General features: G+C 43.4%; 1 protein-coding gene across 1 annotated transcript in view; it reads left to right on the forward strand.

Moving 5' to 3' along the window:
* The first annotated feature begins 5,778 nt into the window (after positions 1–5,778).
* Positions 5,779–17,556, forward strand: part of LOC126322174 (sodium/hydrogen exchanger 9B2-like) — a 166,340-nt gene continuing 154,562 nt past the window's right edge. The window contains exon 1 of the mRNA XM_049994264.1: positions 5,779–6,016. The gene's annotated coding sequence lies outside the window, so the exon portion shown is untranslated. The remainder of the gene's footprint in view (positions 6,017–17,556) is intronic.

Consider the following 17,556-nt stretch of genomic DNA (forward strand, 5'->3'; position numbering starts at 1 on the left):
AGCCGACATTCCAGTTCAGCCTATATATGATAATGGGATTCAGGCCACGCCTTTCTGTAAGTCAATCTAGCAAATTAATCTAGTTTTCTTCGATCCGCAATATTTCGAGCGTAGGCTAGTAGACAGCAGCAATATCAGGCTGACGACTGGTCCAAATTGTTACGAAAGTGTAGGTAGAACGATGTAGAGTAAAAGCGATGAAATGAAACAGAAATTCTGACATCGCCCACGCTGGGTTGGGACTCGGAACTGAATTTCCCGCTTTATGCAAGCGATGGCCTTAGCTGCTTCGGCTACCCGAGTACATTTCTCATCCAACCCAAGTTCCAAACTTGTGACACACTAATTATGTAGCGCCCCCTGTCCACCATACTTACTGCTCGCAGCCTCACACTGATCGCCGCAAGAGTTCGGGAGAGATTTTGCAGGCGCACAGAAGTGACCGTAACAGCCGTCAGGGTGCATGTATTTACATTACGTGTGGTGTCTGTTCTTTCGGATATGTCCCGCTGCGGCACAAATTTTCACTTGTCGCTACCGAACTCATTTCAATGCCCGATTGCGGCAGATGTCAGAAATTCTATTTCATTTCATCATGTATTCGTATACACTGATCAGCCAGAACATTATGACCACTTATCTAATAGCCGGTATGTCTATCTTTGGCACGGATAACAGTGGTGACGTGTCGTGGTGTGGAAGCAAGCTTTGGCAGGTGGCTGGTGGGAATTGGGGACTCATTTGCGCACACAAATCACCTAATTCCCGCAAATTCCGGGGAGGGGGATGATGAGATCTGACGCCACGTTCCGTCACATCCCAGATGTTTCCGAACGGGTTCAGCTCGGGTGAGTTGGGGGTGGGAGGGGGGGAGTGGAGGCAGTGCATCAATTGGAACTCACCGGTGGGTGTTCCTGGAAGTACAACATCATATCCCTGGCCTTGTGACATGGCGCATTGTCTTGTTGAAAAATACCACAGCCGTTGGGAAACATGATCGACACGAAGGAGTGTACATGCTCTTTGCCGGGCGGGGTAGCCGCGCGATCTAGGGAGTCTTGTCACAGTCTGCGCGGTCCCCTCCGTCGAAGGTTCGAGTTCTCCCTCGGCCATGGGTGTGTGTGTTGTCCTTAGTATAAGTTAGTTTAAGTGGTGCGTAAGCTTAAGGACCGATGACCCCAGCAGTTTGGTCTCATAAGACCTTACCACAAATTTTCAAAAAATTTTACATGCTCTTCAATCAATGTACAATACTCTTTGGCCGTCATGGTGCGACGCAAGAGCTCTACAGAATCCGCGGATACCCACGCGAATGTTCCCCAGTGCGTAATGGAGCCTCCCCCACTTGTCTCTGTCCCGCAGTACAGGAATCAAGGAGCTGCAGCCCTGGAAGACGACGGATTCGCGTCCTCCCATCGGCATGATGAAGACATCGGGATTCATCAGATCATGCAGCGCACTGCCACTGCGTCAACGTTCAGTGCCGTTGGCCATGTGCCCATTTCAGTCGTAGTTGCCAACGTAGTGGTGCTAACATCGGCGCATGCATGCGTCGTCGGCTGCAGAGGCCCATCGTTAGCAGTGGTAGGAGTACTGTGTGTTCATGCATACTTGTACCCTGCCCAGAATTGAAGTGTGATGTTAGTTCCGTCATAGTTCGCCGCCTGTCCTGCCTTACCAGTGTGCCTAGCCTGCGACGTCCGGAATCGGTAGTGAGTGGTGACCGCCCAACCCCAGGACTTCTGGACGTGCTTTCACCTTGGTTTGCTGAAGAACCTCACCACAGAACTCCTCGAACACCCTACAAGTCGTACAGTCTCCGAAATGCTCGTGCCGATACTCCGGACCATCACAGTCTGCCCTCGGTCAAACTCAGATAGATCGCGCGTCTTCCCCATTCCACACCCGGGCAGTGCACTGACTGATGCCACATAACTGTGTGTGTGTTTGAGTAGCAGTCATTCCTTGCCAGGTGACGCACCTACCGTCTGGACAGGTTTATATCGACTGTAGATCATACTGTTCTTGCTGATCAATGTACGTAAGGATGCGAGAGCAAGAGTGGCGCTCGATCTTTCGTACATGCACGAAAGAGCGGACACCACATATATTCAATGTAAAAGATTTTACAAAACACCTGCTTTCATTTTGGCGGCCGTGAGAGCTACTGGTCCCAGCTGACGGGTGGAAAGAAAGCTCTAGACTCTTGCGAATATAGCTATCGCTAGAACACAGATACTTTTCGTATTATTTCATCGGTCTTGTGACTGATTTGATCTGGCCCATCACGATGTCTCTTATATGTGAACACCTTCACCTCACAGTCGCACTTCCACTGAAAGTCCTCAGTTATTTGTAGCTTTTATCCTCTACAGCTTCCTCTGGTGCTATGGAAGTTATTCCTTGATGTCTTTGCACATGAAATTCATGTGTCTAATTTTGAATGTACAGTAGCCTGGTTGTTTCTGCGGCTACTAGATGGCGCTCGTAGCAACACCATGTTTACTTGCCCACACTTTCTAAAGTGGGCACCTCAGTCTTGTTGGAACCTTTGTCCACAGCACGAGCAGCCCTTAGCGGCTCGCCATCGCACAAGTGTTCATGACGTAGCCTTTCCGGCTATCTTTTTTAATATAATTTGATACAATTTAATTTTTAAGATTACTCTTGGCGACGTGGCTGCTGGATGCCGCCTGAATGTATAGAGATCGAAATATCTTGACACATAGTATTTCAGTGACCATTAACTCCCCGTGTCGCTAGATGAAGGGCATTTAACACAGCACTGTCTGCTAGTTACCGCTGGCAGTGACTACACACGAGTCAATAAAAGTCGGTCTTATTCGATTTTTATCGATTCAACTGCTCTAATCAACATGTGTATAGCAAACACCATTTGCTGGAACTCTCCCCGGCACCAGCCAAGCTCCTACACCTTCGCCTGACTGACATCTCACGTAGGGTGATCACTCCTCGAAGGCTTCCATTGCTCCACCACACATTGGTGCATAGCTTCCAGCAACGTCGGACACTTGTTTTTACGATCGATGGCTTCTGAATAGCTGCACTGCCATAAAATCCTAGTTCTTTTATCTTTCGACCGATCGTTCTGTCACTCACCATTGTTCCTAAATTGTCGCGGATGTTCTCAGAAATAGTGAACAAGAAACTTTTGACGACTGGTTCGTGAAATACGCTTTAGAGTTCTTATATCACTTCTTAGGAATGTTGACGTTTTCACGATGTCGCCACTTAGCAATAAACCCAGGGTTATGAACTCCCTCTGGCGGAATTCCCGAAATAGGGGCCTGCTAGAATTCGTCGAAAGCTCCTGTTGAGCTGTTCTAACATAAATAAAATTTTACGATATTGACGCAGTCTGCTTGAACTCATATACTCCCAAATGTACAACTTGTCGTCAGCCAGAGACCATGTGTGATGTTAGGTGATCACATATCATAAAATTAATGTAATGCTAATACCTTCATACATACTCTGCACAATACGTTTCGAAGTTAAGGTGTGTGGAAGTCATCACCACCTTATCTGCTGTTTACTAATGCAGGATTATCGCTCTTGAGCTGCAAAGGTGTCGTTATACAAGCAACATATTCGAAATCCAGACAGTTCAATGATGACTTATAGGAGCTAACATTTGGCCATATATCAAGTTTATGCCTGAATGCAGACGCGGGAGGCTGCCTCCATAACTGAGCGCAAGCTCGGTGGATGCATACTGTTGCGGACTCTGAATTATTTCAGTATGTGTAGGATGTTAGTAGCATGTTGACGTGTGCGACACGTAAATTTTCACAATGAGTTTCTGACTTAAAAAAATTTACTTTACGTATCCCAGTTTCGTAATTTCGTAATGATAGGACTCAAGACATTAACTTTCATGATTGTGACGTCATTCATAATCAGTAAGAATAATACAGAGAGTCAGGAGAGTAATTCGAAACTGAAATCAACAGACCATTGTATAAGGTTCAACGTATGTACAGTTGACGTTAGTTTGCTTACTCTTTGTGCAAATGCATCTATTTCCGGTAGTTTGGCAATCGATAATCGAGCAAATATCAATACAGCTTCTCTAAGTTGATTTTCTGGGGCACTGAGTGCTCAAGAGTATATAAAGAGCTTGAACTTCAGTTAATGAGGGTTTTTAATGAATAATAAGAATTCCACTTGAATTTTCCTGCTGCGCTGCAAAGTGAAGTCACTGGGCGATGTAGAGGGCGCTGTTGTCATCGCATTGGCCGAGGTGGACCGGTACCCGCCGTCCGTAACGAGTCTTCTATTGAAGTTCCACTGGATAGGAACCAGATGGCAGGCATTGCCTATCTGCTTTGGTGCGAGGCGCACTGACCGACATGGCGTTTGCAATTCATCGTTTCAGCGACGCGGTCATAGAATGTCGTTGGCATCCTCCTCTGGATTTTGGGCCGGTTGCTGTTCGAAGTCATCTGCTGTACTAAGTCATTTTTGTGACACCACATTCGCCGCTTACAGTGCCGCCTTAAGTGGCGGTTCGTTATTTTAACATTCTGTTGATGGAATCTTGTTCATCTCCTTACATCTCTAATTAATCTGTTGTCTTATCTGATTTTATAATAAGGTTATTTGTTATCATGAAAGCCGAGTCCTTGTCATTAAGATACTGTTGTTATTCTGTAGTTCATATTTTAAACCTTGCTAATGGAATTTTGATTTTTAAAATGGTTTTAATGTCATAGTTAATTCAAACGTACTTGTCTGTCTCAGAATTATATATTTGATTTGTTTAACTGTCGAATTCTGGATTTCGATCAAATTGGGCGGGCCAGTGTAATTAAAATATAGAGTGCAATGTTAAATAAATCAGTTGCGAATTATTGTAAAACATATTGCACGCAGTGAGCCCAGTTCTGCCACTGGCTTTCTTCACTGTACCGACCTGCAGAAACTCTGACATCTGTCGCAATCAGGAACTGAAATGAATTCAATGTTTACAAGTGACACTACGAGGGGAGAGTCCGCTAAGTATTGTACGTGTATGCAGAACATTTGGTTTTGTGTGTGTGTGTGTAAACCTACCGTAATGAGGCAAGGTGAGTCAGTCTGCGCGCTGGACAGCACAGCCGGACCCCATACGGCCATGGCAGCGGGTAACGACGACTCGGCGACTTTGAAATTCGGAGTGGAAGGGAGAGAGGGTGTGTCGGAGTATGCTTGGCAAGGCAGAACTAGATGGTATATTAATTGAGTGTGTTAAAACTGAAACCTAATATATTCACTGAAAATACCAAAACTGTCTATAGACTTGCTATAGAAATATAAAGACGTCATATGATTTGTGACAGTGAGACGAGCTCACTGTATTATTACCATATTTATAAAATTATTATTAACGTTTGACTCTAAAATTGTTTATAATACCATTAATTGATGATACAAGCACACAATATGTGCATGACATCCACTGTTATCTACCTGTTGATGCCAGCTTAGGGATGATGAAGTCTGTATTAGTTTTGAACAAATACGGAAATAGTTATAAATTATTTAGTAAATAATCTCAAAAGGGGGTGCCTAATCCATGATTTCTCCACATGTACGCAACTGATTATCGCCAGAGTGAGAATCTGATCCTACTACACTATCAATTCATATGCTTATTGAGTGATATCCCGTTAAATTTATATATATAAGATTGTCATTTGAGCAATGTAGGACTGCTGCGGTAATGTGTGTAAAGACGTTGTATTGACTAGCATTTGTTGCAGCTCCGAAAACAGCAAAGAAAATAAATAAAGCTGGTTGTTAATGCTAAGCATAGGGAAAATACTGAAAGTCAAAATCGTTAAATTTAGTCGAGAGTGTTTACCGTGTATATTTAAAATTGTGAAAATATTAAAATACACCTGATTTCATGAATGGTGGTCAGACTAAAATAAAGATGATGTGACCAAGGTTGTAAACAGGCATGCCAGACAGAGCACAGCGTCTTTTGTCAGTGCGCAGTTGGACTGGTAAGGTAAGGTATTTTCTGGCAACAGAGCCGCCTGGACCTAAGTGTGTCAATTCAGACTTAAAAATATTTTGATGTCCGCCAGTTCAGGACTTGGAATATTTTTGAAACTCTAAATGCTGGTTTTGAAACTCTAAAATGCTGGTGAGCTTAGAGTCACTGGCTAGTTAGTGGTGATTGAATTATTCCGACTGCTGTAAAATTTGTTAATTTTTAAAGGCTTGTATACAGCAGTTGAACCTTGAAATTATCGCTGTAGATTTTAGTAATGCTGCTGATTGGCTCCAAGCGTTTAGTCCTCACTTGCTACTGTCTGCGAAATGTTCTGCTTGCACTACAAATTAATCATTCAGTGGTATTTTGATTCAATATTATGTTAACAATCTATGTGAGGCCCAATCATATTTAAACTTGCTTATGATTATCTCAATAAACATATAGTCAACAAAACCTTCTTGTCGCCTTTGTTAATCAGAGTACTTTATGAATGTTCTTTGTTTCTATGAGGGCTTAAAACAAGAGTGAGTGATCCAGCCCCTTTTGACTAGATCAGCCATATTAAAAATATAGGGTCGTGCATTCGTCCTCTGCTGGTTAGGTAGCAAATTATTGACAATGACTGGGTATTAATTTCATTTTATTATTGGCAACCCAAAGCGAAGTTACAAGAGCTCATCCCCAATGACGTGCCTACAGCAAGCATCTGTGATATCAGAGTAGAAAAGTGAGAATATCGAAGTTTTTACTTTTTGAGCAATATTTTCAGCCAAAAGTGCAAGACGTACTTTAATATACCCAGCAGTTTTGTGGAAATATTTACCCGAACCCACTCCATGAGACTGGAACAACAACAAACATTATTCCTATGAACTTCCTGTACTAAAAATACAAACAAAATTCCCCTTTCCCAGTAACATCACTCGATACTCCTTCTGGAAATATTTTGTTTTCTATGGCCTCTTACTCTACTTGGCCTACGCTCTGTTTCAACGAATTCAGTGTGGCCCATTTTAAGGCCTCGTCCATAAACACTGATGTGAGTACTTAACCTTTCGTTGTCTTGGGAAAGGTACCAAACATGTCCACAGCTACTGCTTCCAGTATATGGTACAGAATTGAATTACTCTTTTGTGATTTTGTTCCTCGATTAGGTTACTGATTTCTGTAATACCTCAAATGATTTTGAGACAAACTGTATTCTGTTAGATGTATTGTTAAGAAGATTGAATTGTTCAATATTTAAAAGCTTTCACTCTCTTCTTGTACAAGTTTCACTTTCAATTTAATGCTATATTCCAGACAACTACTTCCATAAAAGATGTCCTGACAAATACATTGATACTGATGTTAATATAACTCTCTTCTTAAAAATTCTTTACTTGTTATTGCCAGTCTGAATTTTATGTTCTCTGTACTTCAGCCACTCTGTACTTCTACATCTACATCTACATTTATACTCCGCAAGCTACCCAACGGTGTGTGGCGGGGGCACTTTACGTGCCACTGTCATTACCTCCCTTTTCTGTTCCAGTCGCGTATGGTTCGCGGGAAGAACGACTGTCTGAAAACCTCTGTAAGCGCTCGAATCTCTCTAATTTTACATTCGTGATCTCCTCGGGAGGTATAAGGAGGAAGAAGCAATATATTCGATACCTCATCCAGAAACGAACCCTCTCGAAACCTGGCGAGCAAGGTACACCGCGGTGCAGAGCGCCTCTCTTGCAGAGTCTGCCACTTAAGTTTGCTAAACATCTCCGTAACGCTATCACGGTTACCAAATAACCCTGTGACGAAACGCGCCGCTTCTTCTCTATCTCTTCCGTCAACCTGATCTGGTACGGATCCCACACTGATGAGCAATACTCGAGTATAGGCCAAACGAGTGTTTTGTACGCCACATCCTTTGTTGATGGACTACATTTTCTAAGGACTCTCTCAATGAATCTCAACCTGGTACCCGCCTTAACAACAATTAATTTTATGTGATCATTCCACTTCAAATCGTTCCGCACGCATACTCCCAGGTATTTTACAGAAGTAACTGCTACCAGTGTTTGTTCCGCTATCATATAATCATACATAAAGGATTCTTCTTTCTATGTATTAGCAATACATTACATTTGTCTATGTTAAGCGTCAGTTGCCACTCCGTGCACCAAGTGCCTATCCGCTGCAGATCTTCCTGCATTTCGCTACAATTTTCTAATGCTGCAACTTCTCTGTATAGTACAGCATCATCCGCGAAAAGCCGCATGGAACTTCCGACACTATCTACTAGGTCATTTATATACATTGTGAAAAGCAATGGTCCCATAACACTGCCCTGTGGCACGCCCGAGGTTACTTTAACGTCTGTAGACGTCTCTCCATTGGTAACAACATTCCGTGTTCTGCTTGCTAAAAACTCTTCTATCCAGCCACACAGCTCGTCTGATATTCCGAAGGCTCTTACTTTGTTTATCAAGCGACAATGCGGAACTGTGTCAAATGGCTCTGAGCACTATGGGACTTAACATCTCAGGTCATCAGTCCCCTAGAACTTAGAACTACTTAAACCTAACTAATCTAAGGACATCACACAACACCCAGCCATCACGAGGCAGAGAAAATCCCTGACCTCACCGGGAATCGAACCCGGGAGCCCGGGTGTGGGAAGCGAGAACGCTACCGCAAGACCACGAGATGCAGGCGGAACTGTGTAGAACGCATTCTGGAAGTAAAGGATAATGGCATCTACCTGGGAGCCTGTATCTAATATTTTCTGGGTCTCATGAACAAATAAAGCGAGTTGGGTCTCACACGATCGCTGTTTCCAGAATCCATGTTGATTCCTACAGAGTTGATTCTAGGTTTCCAGAAACGACATGATACTCGAGCAAAACACATGTTCTAAAATTCTACAACAGATCGACGTCAGAGATATAGGATTATAGTTTTGCGCATCTGCTCGACGACCCTTCTTGAAAACAGGAACTACCTGTGCTCTTTTCCAATCATTTGGAACCTTGCGTTCCTCTAGAGACTTGTGGTACACGGCTGTTAGAAGGGGAGCAAGTTCTTTCGCGTACGCTGTGCAGAATCAAATTGGTATCCCGTCAGGTCCAGTGGACTTCCCTTTGTTGAGTGATTCCAGTTGCTTTTCTATCCCTTGGACACTTATTTCGATGTCAGCCATTTTTCCGTTTGTGCGAGGATTTAGAGAAGGAATTGCAGTGCAGTCTTCCTGTGTGAAACAGCTTTGGAAAAAGGTGTTTAGTATTTCAGCTTTACGCGTGTCATCCTCTGTTTCAATGTCATCATCATCCTGGAGTGTCTGGATATGCTGTTTCGAGCCACTTACTGATTTAACGTAAGACCAGAACTTACTAGGATTTTCTGTCAAGTCGGCATTGTAGTGTTTCATTACCTAATCTACACTGAAGAACCAAAGAACTGGTACACCTGCCTAGTATCGTGTAGGCTCCATGAGCACACAGAAGTGTCGCAACACGACGTGGCATGGACTCGATTAATGTCTGAAGTAGTGCTGGAGGGAACTGACACCATGTATCCTGCAGGGCTGTCCATAAATCTGTAAGAGTAAGAGGACGTGGAGATCTCTTCTGAACAGCACATTGCAAGGCACCCGACATATGCTCAATAATGTTCATGTATGGAGCGTTTGGTGGCCAGTGGAAGTGTTTAAACTCAGAAAAGTAACAATTCTGGACGTGTTGGGTGTCGCATTGTCGTGCTGGAATTGTCCAAGTCCACAGGAATGCGCAATGGACATGAATGGATGAAGGTGATCATACAGGATGTTTAAGTACGTGTCACCTGTCAGAGTCGCATCTAGATTTAGCATGGGTCCCATATCACTCCAACGGCACACGCCCCACACCATTACAGAGCCTCCACCAGCTTGAACAGTCCCCTGCTGACATACACGTCCATCTGCTCGATACAATTTGAAACTATATTCGTCCGACGAGGCAACATGCATCCAATCATCAACAGGCGAATGTCGATATTGACGGGCCCAGGCGAGGCGTAAAGCTTTGTGTCGTGCACTCATCAAGGATATACGAGTGGGCCTTCGCATCCGAAAGCCCATATCGATGATGTTTCGTTGTATTGTTTGCACGCTGGCACTTGTCGACGGCTCGGCACTGAAATCTGTAGCAATTTACGGAAGGGTTGCACTTTTGTCACTTTGAACGATTTTCTTCAATCGTTGTTGGTCTCGTTCTTACACGATCTTTCTCCGGCTGCAGCGATGTCAGAGATTTGATGTTTTACCAGATTCCTGATATTCACGGTACCCTCGTAAAATGTTCGTAGGGGAATATCCCCATTCCAGCGCTGCCTCGAAGATGCTGTGTCCCGTCGCTCCTGAGCCGACTGTAACACCAGGTTAAAACTCACTTAAATCTTGATAAACTGCCATTGTAGCAGCGGTAACCGATCTAACAACTGCGCCAGACACTTGTCTTATAAAAGCGTTGCCGACCTCAGCGCCATATTCTGCCTGGTTACATATCTCTGTGTTTGAATACGCATGCCCATACCGGTTTCTTTGGCGTTTCAATGTAATTCTCTTAGCATCGCCTGATTTAACTCGACTAAATTTTCTTACCCGTATTTTACTTATGTTGATGTTCATTTTAGAATCTCATGTTAAGACACATGTCCTTTCTGTTCAGCTGATCTCCCAAATCCTTTGACATCTCTGACAGAATTATGATTGAAGTTTTTATTTTTTTCCAGAACTTTAATTATTTTTCCGAAAATATATATTTTTTCCTTTACTGTTTGCTCTTCGTACAGACTGATTAACATATAGCATAGGCTACCACCGTGCCACACTCCCTTCTCTATTACTTCCTCCGTTCCACACTCTTGTTGTAGATAATCTTTCACGTTCTGTATTTCACCCCTGATCATTTCAGAATTTCAAAGAGTCTATTCCAAACATGACTGCCAAAAGCTTTAAATCTCTGTAGCCGAAGGTGCTCACCCGTGCCTGTGTGGTGGCGTTCGACTTGGATGTGCGCCGCTTCGAATTCTGGAGATGGATTACATTTTCACTGCCAAAATTTCGGCGGCAAGGGCTGGAGAAGCGGTGGCGTGTAAGCTCCTGATCACCAGATTTTGCGGCAACCTCTCCATCATGTCGTATGAAGTAAGGGTGTGTGACGCTGTTGACGGTGATCCGTCTATCGGATGAGGACCTCCAGTTCGGCAGCGCCCATGTGCTATTCGTGAGGATGAGACTATGTGGTGCAATGGGTTTCACACTCTACCTTTCCTCATTATCAACTTACAATACGCTGTGCAACCGCATCCATTACACTCTCCTACACTCAACAAATACATGTAAGAAACAATTCTCACAAATCCGCAAGGAACGGGTTCAATGTGCGCGGATCAAAGACACCCTTTCCGCTAGGCGGCTGAACTCACCTCGTTGGATATCACAGGCAACAATGATCTACGACACTTGCAATGTCACAGGTGAAACATAAATATGAGATACGACCTAACGCTATTTAAATAAAATATCTCGCGCTGACGTCCCTCATTTTCTTTACTTTTGGCGGCTGCTTTTCTGCCGGCAGTTACCTTGTACTTAACCAAAACCACACCTCCCACTTCTCCGTAACGGCAACTGACTTTCATTCTGTTGTCCATTCTAATCGGATGTGAGTAAGAACTAAAGATGGTCTGTGAATGTAGTCACTCGTGGTCTTGTTTGAGTAACTCCTGTTGCCTGAAAACAAGCACACAATCGTGAATTTACATGTTGTTCATTTCAGTAGTATTTACTATTTTATATTGTGTCTGACCAGTGTCTTTCGAGTTTCTCGCTAAAAAGCCCAGTAGCAGATTGCTTGGGGATCGCCGTCGGAACGAGGACTAACACCAAACAGCTACTCGTGGAGGCAGTGTGTGGGACAAACGCAACCTGTTTCCTAACGTGTTAGAGTGGTTACACTCCAAACGGTCCCACAAACAATATTTACTCCAAGGATGTTCGAATGACCTCTCTAATTCTTTCGAACAGCGTATATGTATCAAGAATTGCTCCTTGCGATCGACGAAATATGAGTCGGGGAATTCCCGAACGAAAAAAACCATAATGGCACGTTATTCTGGTTTTTATCCGTTTCTGAATTCTTTTTTAGATCCCCGTTATTACCCCACTGTGAATTTAAAAACATTTCGGTTACGGAATGAGAAGAAAACTACCGGGCTTGTTCTCAACGAATGCTCCACCTAAGCACCAAACTCTTACTTCACGCGATAAATAGAAGTTTTTTTGCTTCCAAGAACTTCCTGCGGCGTCGGCTAAATTAGCAGGTGTATATTTAGCCACAGAATACTTGCAGTTAATTGGTCGCTCACGGTTTCCTCACGACGCGTTAACAGGCAGCGTCACATACTTCACCCTTCAGATTCATTAATTAAATCGCTAGAGCAAAGTCAAATACACTGCCTGACAAAGTAAGGGAATTACTGAGAAGGGGAAGAATAAACTAAATGGAACTTCACGGCTTGAGATGGTATGTGATGTTTCGTTAGTTGTTCGTTTGAGCAATATCTTTTATCGAAATGGTGTGGAAAGGGTTAGTTTATAGGATATGCGTTCGTGATTAATGTTAACATTCATGAACGTATTACTTTTTAGTCATACTCATGCAGCTGCACTTAAAAATTGGTGTTTTTTTTTTTTTACAGATACCAGTTTTTAAATAAACATTCATCCATGCAATAGAAAGAGGGGTCCATAAGAAAAGATTTAATCTAGATTTAAAACTGACTTTGCTACTTACCAAACATTTCATGTTATTAGACAAATGATCGAAAATTTTGTAGCTCTATATCGCACTATTTTTCGAGTCACTGTCAGCTTTAATAATGGATAATAAAGCAATTTTTTAGTGTGTTGTTATAGGTATGGACCTCACTATTGCTCTCAAATTGCTTTTGATTAATTAGCGAAAGTATGTACTGTCATGGTGCAGTTAAAATGCCTGTCTCCTTGAAGAGGTACCTACATGGCGACTGCAGGTAAACATCGCATATTATTCTTACTTTTGTGCAGTCAGTAATTTCTCTTTTCCAATTTAAGTTTTTATCAGTATTTACACCCACAAATTTGAAGAACTTTATCATGTTTACCGACTCCTGTCGATGTGCTATAGCAATTAATGATAAGGCAATATTTGTTGCAAAGAACTGAATATAGTAAGATTCTTGAGTTTCTCCCGGCGTATTTAATAATCAAAATATCCACGGGTGTACTACCGGTATATAGTGTCCAACGGGAACAATATTTCGGCGATCAAACATGTCGACATGTTTGATCGCCGAAATATTGTTCCCGTTGGACACTATAGACCGGTAGTACACCCGTGGATATTTTGATTGAATATAGTAAATTTTCTCAAAATGTACGGACAGTGCATTTGCAGAGAACCATCTGATAATTTTTTGAAAAAGTTATTAACCATCTCTCCTGTTGCTTTCTCTCTAATGGGAATTGTTATAACACTAGTATTGTTTGCAGAAAGTACCAGTTCTGCTTTATAAATGTTAAGTGACTTATCTCCAGTCACAAAAACTTTCTCTTCTTCCAAGATAGTTTTAGTTATTCAGCACAAATTTTTGCGTTCTATCAGTTAACTTAGGTTCGCAGGAGGGCGTCTGTGAAGTTTGGAAGGTAGGAGACAAGGTACTGGCAGAATTAAAGCTGTGAGGACGGGCTACGAGTCGTGCTTGGGTAGCTCAGATGGTAGAGCACTTACCGGTGAAAGGCAAAGGTCCCGAGGTCGAGTGTCGGTCCGGCACACAGGTTTAACCTGCCAGGAAGTTTCATATCAACGCACACTCAACTGCAGAGTGAAAATTTCATTCAGGATCGTTAACGATATTATTTATTAAGTTATTACAATTTTTCAGAATTTAGTTTCAAATTAAATCAACAACGTACAAGATTTTGTTTTTTGGAATTTTTCAATTCCTTTAATTTCAGTGCATAATGTTGGTGCTACTTATAGCTAATTTAAATAATTAATGATGCCGTTGCAGACTTTCCTGTAACATCGATTTTGATGAACGAAATTAAGCTAATTCTAGTTGCTTAAAGCTTTGTGGAATGACTTTTTAAAATGTACTCTTACTCCTTCAAACGGAACCATTTAGTCCTATTTTTTCTGCTACATTCAGAAAGTGATTGAAAGTTGTGAATTGTCAGTCACAGTATTGTCTTTTAGATTAATTGTTGTGGTATCTTGTACACTGACCGGTTGTCCTGTCTTCCATTTCAGAATATCCCATATAGTTTTACTCTTATCATTTGCATTATTAATTTCTGACGGCATGTGCACATTTTAATGATTTTCCTTCAAATAAGACAGAATTTGGTAGAATCGAGTAACATCAGATCTTGACTTATTTTAGCCATTATAAAATTTTCCCTTTCCTTCTTGGATGGAATTTTAATTCCATTAGTCACCCATGGCTTACGTTTTTCTTATGGAGTTTCTGGATGAGGTTTTCGGAAGGCTATTTTCATATATCCACACTTTCAATGAAATATACTGAATTTCACATTTGCATATACCTCATCCCAAACCACATCTTTTAACTTATTCTTGAAATATTGCAATCAGTTCTGATTTTTAACCCTCACTGTTTTGTATGAACATGCTCCAGAGCTGAAGGTGCTACATTGTTTATTTCCTTTAATTGTGCATGGTGATTAGATAGTCCGTTAGCAATATGGTACATAGTAATTACTTTAGCCTGAGCACTGTCTTTATTAATGTTACCAATCAGGGTTTTGCTATCTTAATGTTGTAGCGCCGCCGCTATTTTTTGTGTGTTAACGCAGATATTAGCAGTTCTGATCGTCTCTAAATTGTCGACGTATCTGTTGAAGAATTGGCGCTGTTTATACTGCACAAGGCAGACAAGGCAGATGAACATCAACAAAAGCTAAACGAGGATAATGGAATGTAGTCAAATTAAATCGGGTGATGCTGAGGGAATTAGACTAGGAAATGAGACACTTAAAGTAGTAAAGGAGTTTTGCTATTTAGGAAGTAAAATAACAGATGATGGTCGAAGTAGAGAGGATATAAAATGTATACTGGCAATGGCAAGGAAAGCGTTTCTGAAGAAGAGAAATTTGTTAACATCGAGTATAGATTTATGTATCAGGAAGTCGTTTCTGAAAGTATTTGTATGGCGTGCAGCCATGTATGGAAGAAAACATGGATGATAACTAGATTGGACAAGAAGAGAATATAAGCTTTCGAAATGTGGTGCTACAGAAGAATGCTGAAGATCAGGTGGATAGATCACGTAACTAATGAGGAGGTATTGAATTGGATTGGGGAGAAGAGAAATTTGTGGCACAACTTGACTAGAAGAAGGGATCGGCTGGTAGGACATGTTTTGAGGCATCAAGGGATCGGCAAATCGTAGAGGGAGACCAAGAGATGAATACACTAAGCAGATTCAGAAGGATGTAGGTTGCAGTAGGTACTGGGAGATGAAGAAGCTTGCACAGGACAGAGTAGCATGGAGAGCTGAATCAAACCAGTCTCAGGACTGAAGACCACCACCACAACAACAACAACAACAAGGAAGACTAGGTCAAAAACTGCAATAATGCAACACAGTGGAAAAATGGAGCTCTTGCAGGACGAGTTAAACCGTTTCCACATTACCAGTCCGCAGATTTAGTGTCCCAAGAGTGACTGGAAACGGCGCGATGGCACAATTAGCCTTAAACAAACAACCATTAATTTCAGCAGAGGCCTCAGCAGTCAAACAAGACCTGCAGGGATGAGAGGTCCACGCAAGACGACCGAGAGACATGGGACAGCTCGCAGGCGCTACTAGCCTCAAATCCGTATATGATCTTTTAGAGCCAAGACCTACTAAGGAGAATGACTTGTTACTTCTACATTGGTAGGATGTCTCTTGCAGCAGCCGGATTTAGGACGGGTAGCTGGGACAGAGCATCGAGTGACATTATACTGAGTGCACATTTCGAAAATTACCTCGAGCAATTAAACAGAGAACCGACTCGTGGAGATAACATCTTGGACCTATTATAACAAACAGAACCAAACTTTTCGACACTGTAAGAGTAGAACAGGGAATTAGTGATCAAAAAATGGCTCTGAGCACTATGGGACTCAACTGCTGTGGTCATCAGTCCCCTAGAACTTAGAACTACTTAAACCTAACTAACCTAAAGACATCACACACAGCCATGCCCGAGGCAGGATTCGAACCTGCGACCGTAGCAGTCTCATGGTTCCAGACTGCGCGCCTAGAACCGCGAGACCACCGCGGCCGGCAATTAGTGATCATAAGGCCGTTACAGCATCCCTGAATATGGAAGCAAATAGAAATATAAAAAAAGGGAGGAAGGTTTACCTACACTCCTGGAAATGGAAAAAAGAACACATTGACACCGGTGTGTCAGACCCACCATACTTGCTCCGGACACTGCGAGAGGGTTGTACAAGCAATGATCACACGCACGGCACAGCAGACACACCAGGAACCGCGGTGTTGGCCGTCGAATGGCGCTAGCTGCGCAGCATTTGTGCACCGCCGCCGTCAGTGTCAGCCACTTTGCCGTGGCATACGGAGCTCCATCGCAGCCTTTAACACTGGTAGCATGCCGCGACAGCGTGGACGTGAACCGTATGTGAAGTTGACGGACTTTGAGCGAGGGCGTATAGTGGGCATGCGGGAGGCCGGGTGGACGTACCGCCGAATTGCTCAACACGTGGGGCGTGAGGTCTCCACAGTACATCGATGTTGTCGCCAGTGGTCGGCGGAAGGTGCACGTGCCCGTCGACCTGGTACCGGACCGCAGCGACGCACGGATGCACGCCAAGACTGTAGGATCCTACGCAGTGCCGTAGGGGACCGCACCGCCACTTCCCAGCAAATTAGGGACACTGTTGCTCCTGGGGTATCGGCGAGGACCATTCGCAACCGTCTCCATGAAGCTGGGCTACAGTCCCGCACACCGTTAGGCCGTCTTCCGCTCACGCTCCAACATCGTGCAGCCCGCCTCCAGTGGTGTCGCGACAGGCGTGAATGGAGGGACGAATGGAGACGTGTCGTCTTCAGCGATGAGAGTAGCTTCTGCCTTGGTGCCAATGATGGTCGTATGCGTGTTTGGCGCCGTGCAGGTGAGCGCCACAATCAGGACTGCATACGACCGAGGCACACAGGGCCAACACCCGGCATCATGGTGTGGGGAGCGATCTCCTACACTGGCCGTACACCTCTGGTGATCGTCGAGGGGACACTGAATAGTGCACGGTACATCCAAACCGTCATCGAACCCATCGTTTTACCATTCCTAGACCGGCAAGGGAACTTGCTGTTCCAACAGGACAATGCACGTCCGCATGTATCCTGTGCCACCCAACGTGCTCTAGAAGGTGTAAGTCAACTACCCTGGCCAGCAAGATCTCCGGATCTGTCCCCCATTGAGCATGTTTGGGACTGGATGAAGCGTCGTCTCACGT

The sequence above is a fragment of the Schistocerca gregaria genome, chromosome 2 (genome assembly GCF_023897955.1).
Source record: "Schistocerca gregaria isolate iqSchGreg1 chromosome 2, iqSchGreg1.2, whole genome shotgun sequence".
NCBI lineage: Eukaryota > Metazoa > Arthropoda > Insecta > Orthoptera > Acrididae > Schistocerca > Schistocerca gregaria.